Here is a 7,452-nt window from a genome sequence, read left to right as displayed (position 1 = left end):
AGCATCTTTAGTTTTACTTATGCTTCAGACGGGAAAGAATGATACCAAATCAAGGACAGGCTGCTCTGGGATACCTTGTCCCCATTCCCTGTTCTCCGGCCTTCAGTAGAGGCTGGTGTTTGTTACTGGTGTCCCCCAGATGGGGCACTGCTCTCTCCTTTATTGGTTCTATGCCTGTTATGCTCCCCCAATACACTCATTCCAATATCAGAAAGGCTCCAGAAATTTCCCTGCCTTAGACCCTTAGCCCCAGAGAGAAAGAAAAATTTCTCTCCTAAGTTGCTTACAAAATCCTTCTTATCCCAGGCCTGTTTATTTCCCAAGATGACTGATTCTGGGAGCTGCTTCTCCTTTTGAGGAAACTCCATCCTCATCTTCATGTACCATGATCTGATCTATGGCTCCAACAAGACCATCACCCATTCTATCTATTGTACTAGATAGAATAAAACGGGCTTTGCTGTGGTAACAAACAACCCAAGACTTCAGAAGGATGGCTCAGGGTTCTGAAAAGGTCTTCTGTGTGGTCTGTGTACTGGTATTCAGGAAAACTTTGGAGTGTGTTTCTATAGTGTTTATTTTTTAGAATTAATTGAAATTTATTAATTCCAGGCATTTCCTATTTCTTGCCTGGAAAAATCCATTCCTTTAAGTGTCAATTTCTCTGTGAAGTTTTCCCTGACTCTGGGCAGGATGAACGTCCTCATTCTGGTAATTCCACAGCACCGTCCTCCATATCAAAATTACTGCATTATATTGTGACTTGCTATTTTTTATGTCTCTCAGGAAGATACCTTCCTGAGGACAGGAATTAGGTATATTATTCCTGTGTCTCTCCTAGTGCCCAGCATGGTACTTGGGATGTAGGAATAATACCATGCACGTCAACCACGTGGACGAGGGGCACTGAAAGGCATCGTCATTTCTCCATTCATTCTTGGGCTGTGCATGTGTTTTTCTGTGTTGTGGGGGTATGGAATATAGCTATATCTGTGTAGCATCACGTAGGAAGGGATGTGTCCAAAATGGTCCACAGTGAATCTGTCAAAATACTTTATGGGCTGAAATATACAATAGGCTTGAGAACTATTTTTGCAGACAATCACATCCCGAAAAGGAAGTGTGAGGTGCTTATTCGGCAGACAAGGCTTCCATATCCTGTAGTAATAACCCCATGTTTACCTCTGCACCAGTGCCTTTATATTTATTTTTTTTTAAGATTTTTTTTTAATGTGGACCATTTTTTTAAAGTCTTTATTGAATTTGTTACAACATTGCTTCTGTTTTATATTTTGGATTTTTAGCCACGAGTCATGTGGGATCCTAGCTCCCCGACTAGGGATCAAACCCTCAGCCCCTGCATTGGAAGGTGAAGTCTTAACCACTGGACTGCCTGGGAAGTCTCTGCCTTTATATTTAAAATCAGAACTTTTAAAAAAAATCTTTCTTTTTTCCTTAACGGCACATAATACACTGTTGTATCCTTAAACTGGCAGTTCGCGATAATTTTAGTAGAAAATAAAGGAAATGGTCAATTTTTTTTTTCTTGGTAGGGATTTCTAAGCCCACATGATAAATCAACATTTTAAACAAAGTTCTTCTTCTGAGTTCTCCTTTTCTGGTTTCACCTCTTATTTTATTTTTATTTATTTATTTATTCTTTTGGGAGATGAGCATGGTAAACCTTGTTGAAAAACAACAAAAAAAAGAGGGAGTGGCAGATTATAACTGAGTTATTACAGAATTGCATTGCTACATCTTTTCCCCTACTATAGGCAATGATATTTTGTCATTTGTCAACTCCCTGCAAATATCCTTCTTTTCCCCCACAAGTCAAAAATGTCTTCTTTAGGGCATACAGGATAAGTTGTAATAACACATTTGATAGCTCTAAATAATTCTCTGCTATCAATGTACACAGTGAATGTTATTAATGGGAGACTCTTTGCATGGGCCCTGAAAATAGCCAATAACTCAACTTGTCAGCGTTTTGATAACTACAGCCTTCAATTTAACATGAAGAAATATCAGATTCAGTTTAGCAGTTTCAAAAGCAATGAATACAGATGATGAAATTTCTTCTTTCAGGCAAAGAGACTGCAAATTATTATACACAGACACTTATTTCTAATAATGTCATTTCAATTTACTTCTCAGTTGCCTGATATTAGAAGTATTTGCCCGGGAATTGGATGAAAATTTAATCATCATTTCAGAGCTCCAGGCCCATCTCAGGGGCCAACTGAACATCTTATCAGCAATTGAGCGGCAATGCTGTTTATCCCTTTCCTATACTTTATTTCCTTTTTCTTCTTACCTTCCAAGTTTATTTCTTTTTTTCTCTTTAAATTTTTATTGGAGTATAGTATAGTTGATTTACAATGTTGTGTTAGTTTCTGCTGTACAGCAAAGCGAATCAGTTATACATATATCCACTCTTTTTAAGCTTCTTTTCCCACATAGGTCATTACAGAGTATTGAGTAGAGTTCCCTGTGCTCTACAGTAGCTCTTTATTAGTTATCTATTTTATGTATAGTAGCATGTCCAAGTTGATTTCTAAACATCCCAGAATTAGCTCCCTTTCAGATGGGAATTAACCATGATGTCAGGGTAGTTGTCACCTGGGTGTGGCTTGTCCTTCCTTCCATCCTTATTCCCTTCAAGACTCAGATGAGGCCTCCTTCTAAAAACACCCTTCTTCCCCTCCAGACACCCTCATTCTGGGTGAATGGGAAGAAGCAGATATCCTCAGGTAGCCTAGCATCGAGCTGCCGGCAGGAAGGGCTGCAAGGCTACCTGTCACCTGGAATGGCCAAACTTCCATGACCGGGATGCTCTTCTTACCAGCAAGGCCATTCCTCAGACTGGAAGGCCATCCAGTTCCCATTGTCAGGCCATTGGTAGGTGCCACCTGCTCCCTCCCCAACAAGATCCGCTGCAGAAGGTGTGAGGTCTTGCTTGCAGAGTACAACTCATGCTTCTCCAAGACGTGGTCAAAGCTAAGAGACCACATGCACATTAACGCTCCCTTCCTATAAGATTCCCCAATCACCTCCTTGAGTGGGCACCAAGTACTGTTTTGTGTATGGGGTTCATCCCACACCTGCCTTGATACTCAGTTTCCCTCCTCTGTGCTCCCGTGTTCCCCCTACTTCCCTCCCATACCAGCCTCTAGTATCACTCTCCATGTGCTCCTCTGGTGATGCATTAGGTCATGGGCTCCCTGAGGGCAGGAACTTCATCTTCTATTTCATTGTATTCAGAGAGCTTAGCATGGTGGTAGAAAGTGCTCAATAAATAGCTCTAAATGAATGGTTCAATGGTCAAAAATGATGGACAACAAGATCAGAGAAATGTTGGCTTGGGTACTTCTTTTTTACACTTAATGGATATCTTGCGTCTATTTTCTTCTTTTTTAAAAAAATTTGTGTTGCAGTATAGTTGATTTACAACATTGTGTTAGTTTCTGCTGTACAGCAAAGTGAGTCAGTTACACATATACATATATCCCCTCATTTTTTAGACTTTTTTTTCCCATATAGGTCATTACGGAGTATTGAGTAGAGTTCCCTGTTCTCTACAGCAGGTCCTTATTAGTTATCTATTTTATGTGTAGTAGCGTGTATATGTCAATCCAGTCTCCCAATTTATCCCTCCCCCCACCCCTACTGCCTTTTCCTCCCTGGTAAGCATAAGTTTTGTTTGTTTCCTACATCTGTGACTCTACTTTCTAATGGGATTTTATTTTGCCTCTAAAACCAGCTCTGATGTAAAAAGCAGGCTCCCTCTTGGGGATGGTGCATTGTAGCAAGGACCAGTGACGTGCCGGTAAATGTTTATCAATGTAGCTGATTTCAAGCTACCAGCGTGTTAGCGCTGAGGGCAGCCTTGGGGAGAGAGACCCAGGAGCACATCATTCTGTGGTACTTCCGTTATACAGCTACAATGTAAGAAAATGACCTCAAGAGCATAGATAACAGTAAAATGTAGTGGCTTTTTAAAAAATTACCTCTGTCTCTAATATAATCTATTTAATTGTATTTTAATATAATTTTTAGTAATGAGTGTAACAACTGGCTTGCAAAATCCCTGATCATTTAATAATTTTTTCCCATGATATTATAGGAGCTGACTTCAGACACCATTGGATAGGACGCTTTTCTCAACCTGCCTTCGGTACCCAAAGCTTCCCCATCCGGCCTTGAACCCACACAGGATCGCTTTGACCACTTCTGTGCTAGTTTCTTCAACCGGGAACATCTGTTGTTTGACTGGAATGACTAGCTGTTTTGGTTAGTGGCAGAGAAGTACAAAGGTTTGTAAGAAAGAGTGGATAGACCAGAAAGAAGATTGGGACATTCCTTAACTCCTCAGAACCTAGAAACGTTTACTAAGTATTGTATCTTGAGTTGCAGGTGAATAGCCTGCTTCAATTGAATATTCTCGTAGTTGGGCTCCATAGGCCATTTCTATGCCTCGTCACCTCCCAAGTCCAGCTTGATTTCAGTCACTCATTTTTTGGCCTATATGTCTCCTCCTCAGCCTTCCTGATTGTGCAAAAAACCTTTGAAATCCCAATTCATACCGGAATTGTCTCTTGACTTTTGGGTGAAAGGTGATGATTCCACCACCATCACTCCTCTGCTTCAGCCCCCACCAACCAAATCCAATTTGCTCTTTTGTTTAAAAAAAATAACATCAAAAAACATGTACGGGCCTTGATTTTGTGAATATTTTATGAATGTACTGGCTATTCGCATTGCCCTGTTCTTTTACAAGTCCCTTTTAGACCGCCTATTCTTGATGGGCAGCGCTCGGAAATCACGCCCATTTAGTTTTCTTTGCATCTCACTTAGCAAAGAATCATGAACAGCTTTCTAAATGCCTTATCATAGCTTCAAGGATGGGGACGTTTATGATGAACTGATTGATAGGTGTAGAATCATGCTTGTGAGTGACAGTATATGAAACGATCAATCTATCTTAGAGCAGAATCCCTCATTGAAGAGTAAGATATGGTGATGATAGGAATGCTTTCAAATTTCTGGCAGTCTCCACGTCTTAGCACACTATGCCTGCACCATAGCCTATGCAGAAACTGTGCCAAGCCACACTCTCAAAAATCCACAATCATTGTGTCTTTCTTTAAATGTCTTCTAAGTTATGAATATATAACGCATAAACAAGTTCTAGCTATTTTGCGCATTAAGAGTAATGAAACAATATTTCAGTTGCCTTATCCTCGGAAACAGAAACAACAGTTAGCTTTTACTTCTAAATGTTTAATTCATCACCACAACCATCATCATCTGGACTACAGATGGCAGACGTACTTTCCGGAACACTATTTCGAAGTAAACAGCGTTTCCTTGAACGGTTTTGTAAAGGGAATACACAGTATTTCTATTCCTCTCAGCTCTTCTCTGCATTTTGCCCAAGTTTACAAGCATATTTGGGATGAGAATGAACTCACTAAAGAACAAGTGTATTCTGTCAAATTGAGTTAAGGAGAAAACCTAAACTGAAGACTAGAGGAAAAATCCTTTTAAAGAGGTTCTTTTGGTTGGGTTGGGTTTTTTTGTTTGTTTAATTTACATATAGCTTACTCAGTCTTTTTGTGTCATTTTCATTCCTGTTTTCTTTGCTCATAAACACCTGACCAGACATAATTCACTTAATTAACAGCTCTCTAAGTAGATTGAGTTTGCTGCCTTAGGGGATAGACACCAAAGCCCAGAAACTCCTGAGTTGGCTGGAAAGGCTCCAGAAGTGTGTAATCACACACTTGGGCTGAAGAAATAGAACAGACCGATATGCAAATGACAGAAGCAGAGACTGAGGCCACTGGGGGCAGGAGAGGAGGGAGACAGGAGGTGAGTCTCCCTCTGTCTTCCACGTCTGAAAGGCTGGCTTTAGATATGATATTTATGAACCCCGGTGATACGCACAGATCCAATGAGCTCAAAAATCAGAGCAGGCAGATGTTAGTAAAGCCAGCTTACTGGAATTTCTGGAACCAATAATCTCAACCATTTCACATGAGCCTTTAGTCATTGAAGTATGAAACATAAACCAAAATTGTATAGAAAAATAAAATAAATAAAATGAAATGGCTGGAAACCATCAGATTACGGAATTCACTGTGCTTTCAGTAATTTACACCTGCCTATAGCATGAGTACTGAAGTTTTATTTCTGAGGTTTGCTGCTAACAATGTTGATTTCTGGGCTGCAAGATAACTGGGGCAAAGGTTGCTGGGGATCCTACTGAATGAGCTGGCTGTGTCCTTTTAGAAAGCAGTTCCATATTTTGTATGGCGGAGGTTAAAGTGGGACAGGTGCCTTGGGGGCCTGAAATGTTTATGACTGTTAATTACAGACTGTCATCAGCATCTTATGTCCTTCTCTATATTTCTTTGCTCCTAGGTCGATCTGATACTTGAACGAGAGGGAAAATTAATATATTTTTAAAGACAGATAGCACCACCTAAATTATCACCTGCCACGAACGGTCAGATGTTGCTGTATGTTACCTTTTCTCATGTCTGGCCCCCAAAGCATCCCGATTAGACAGCTCAAGCTCTGCTTCTGACTCAGGGAATCTTACAAACCTGACTTCATTTATTTAAGCATCTGCTCTGGGAAAAGCACAATGCTAGGCAGTGAAAGTAACAAGCTACAAAACTTTGAGTAGAAAAAGGAAAAAGATGTGTAGAAAAACAACTTATACTTTGCAATTTTGCAAAGAATTAAGCGTGGGTAAGTACTCCTGGCCTTGGAGGAGGGCTAGAACCACAGTCCTTTTGTTTGGTCCACTTGTTTTTCTTTTTTAAAATCGATTCAATATCTTACAATTAGGAGATTACACACACACACTCAAATTTTTATATTTCTATATTCTCTTGAGAAAATCAGAAAGTCTGGGCTAGTATTACCAGAGGGCCTCAATCCCCCAGGTCTGAATAGTGATCCTTAGATGGCCTTGAGCTCTCCAATTCAAGACAGTCTCCCCCGTCCCTAGGGAGTAAACGACCGGTCCCGTTCCAAGCATGGCTCCTCCTATGTATCCTCCCTGCCTGGACAAGGAGACATTTGCATCTCTGTCTTTGAATTCTTCACAGAAGTTGTCCTAGAGCCTCTACTAAAACTGTGTGACATGAGCAAATCATTTATCCTCTCTGTCTTGTTTCCTCACCTTCTAATAGAGGTAATAAATAGCATATTTGATTGTTTGCTAATCCAATTAATGGAAAAGAATGAATTATATGAACAATGAAGGAAGATTTATATGCTCTGCTGACTGGACAAGAGACACTAATAGCAGTGAAGGTAACCTACAATTCATAGCACAGTTCCATCACTACAGAAAGCTTCCTTGTCCCAATTTTCAGACAACCTCCCACCCCTGGCCCCATAACCAGGGGCAACCGTGTCCTGACTTTTGACTCATAG

The sequence above is a fragment of the Grampus griseus genome (genome assembly GCF_964374135.1).
Source record: "Grampus griseus genome assembly, chromosome: 13".
NCBI classification, from domain to species: domain Eukaryota; kingdom Metazoa; phylum Chordata; class Mammalia; order Artiodactyla; family Delphinidae; genus Grampus; species Grampus griseus.
Note: the sequence above shows the minus strand (reverse complement) of the source record.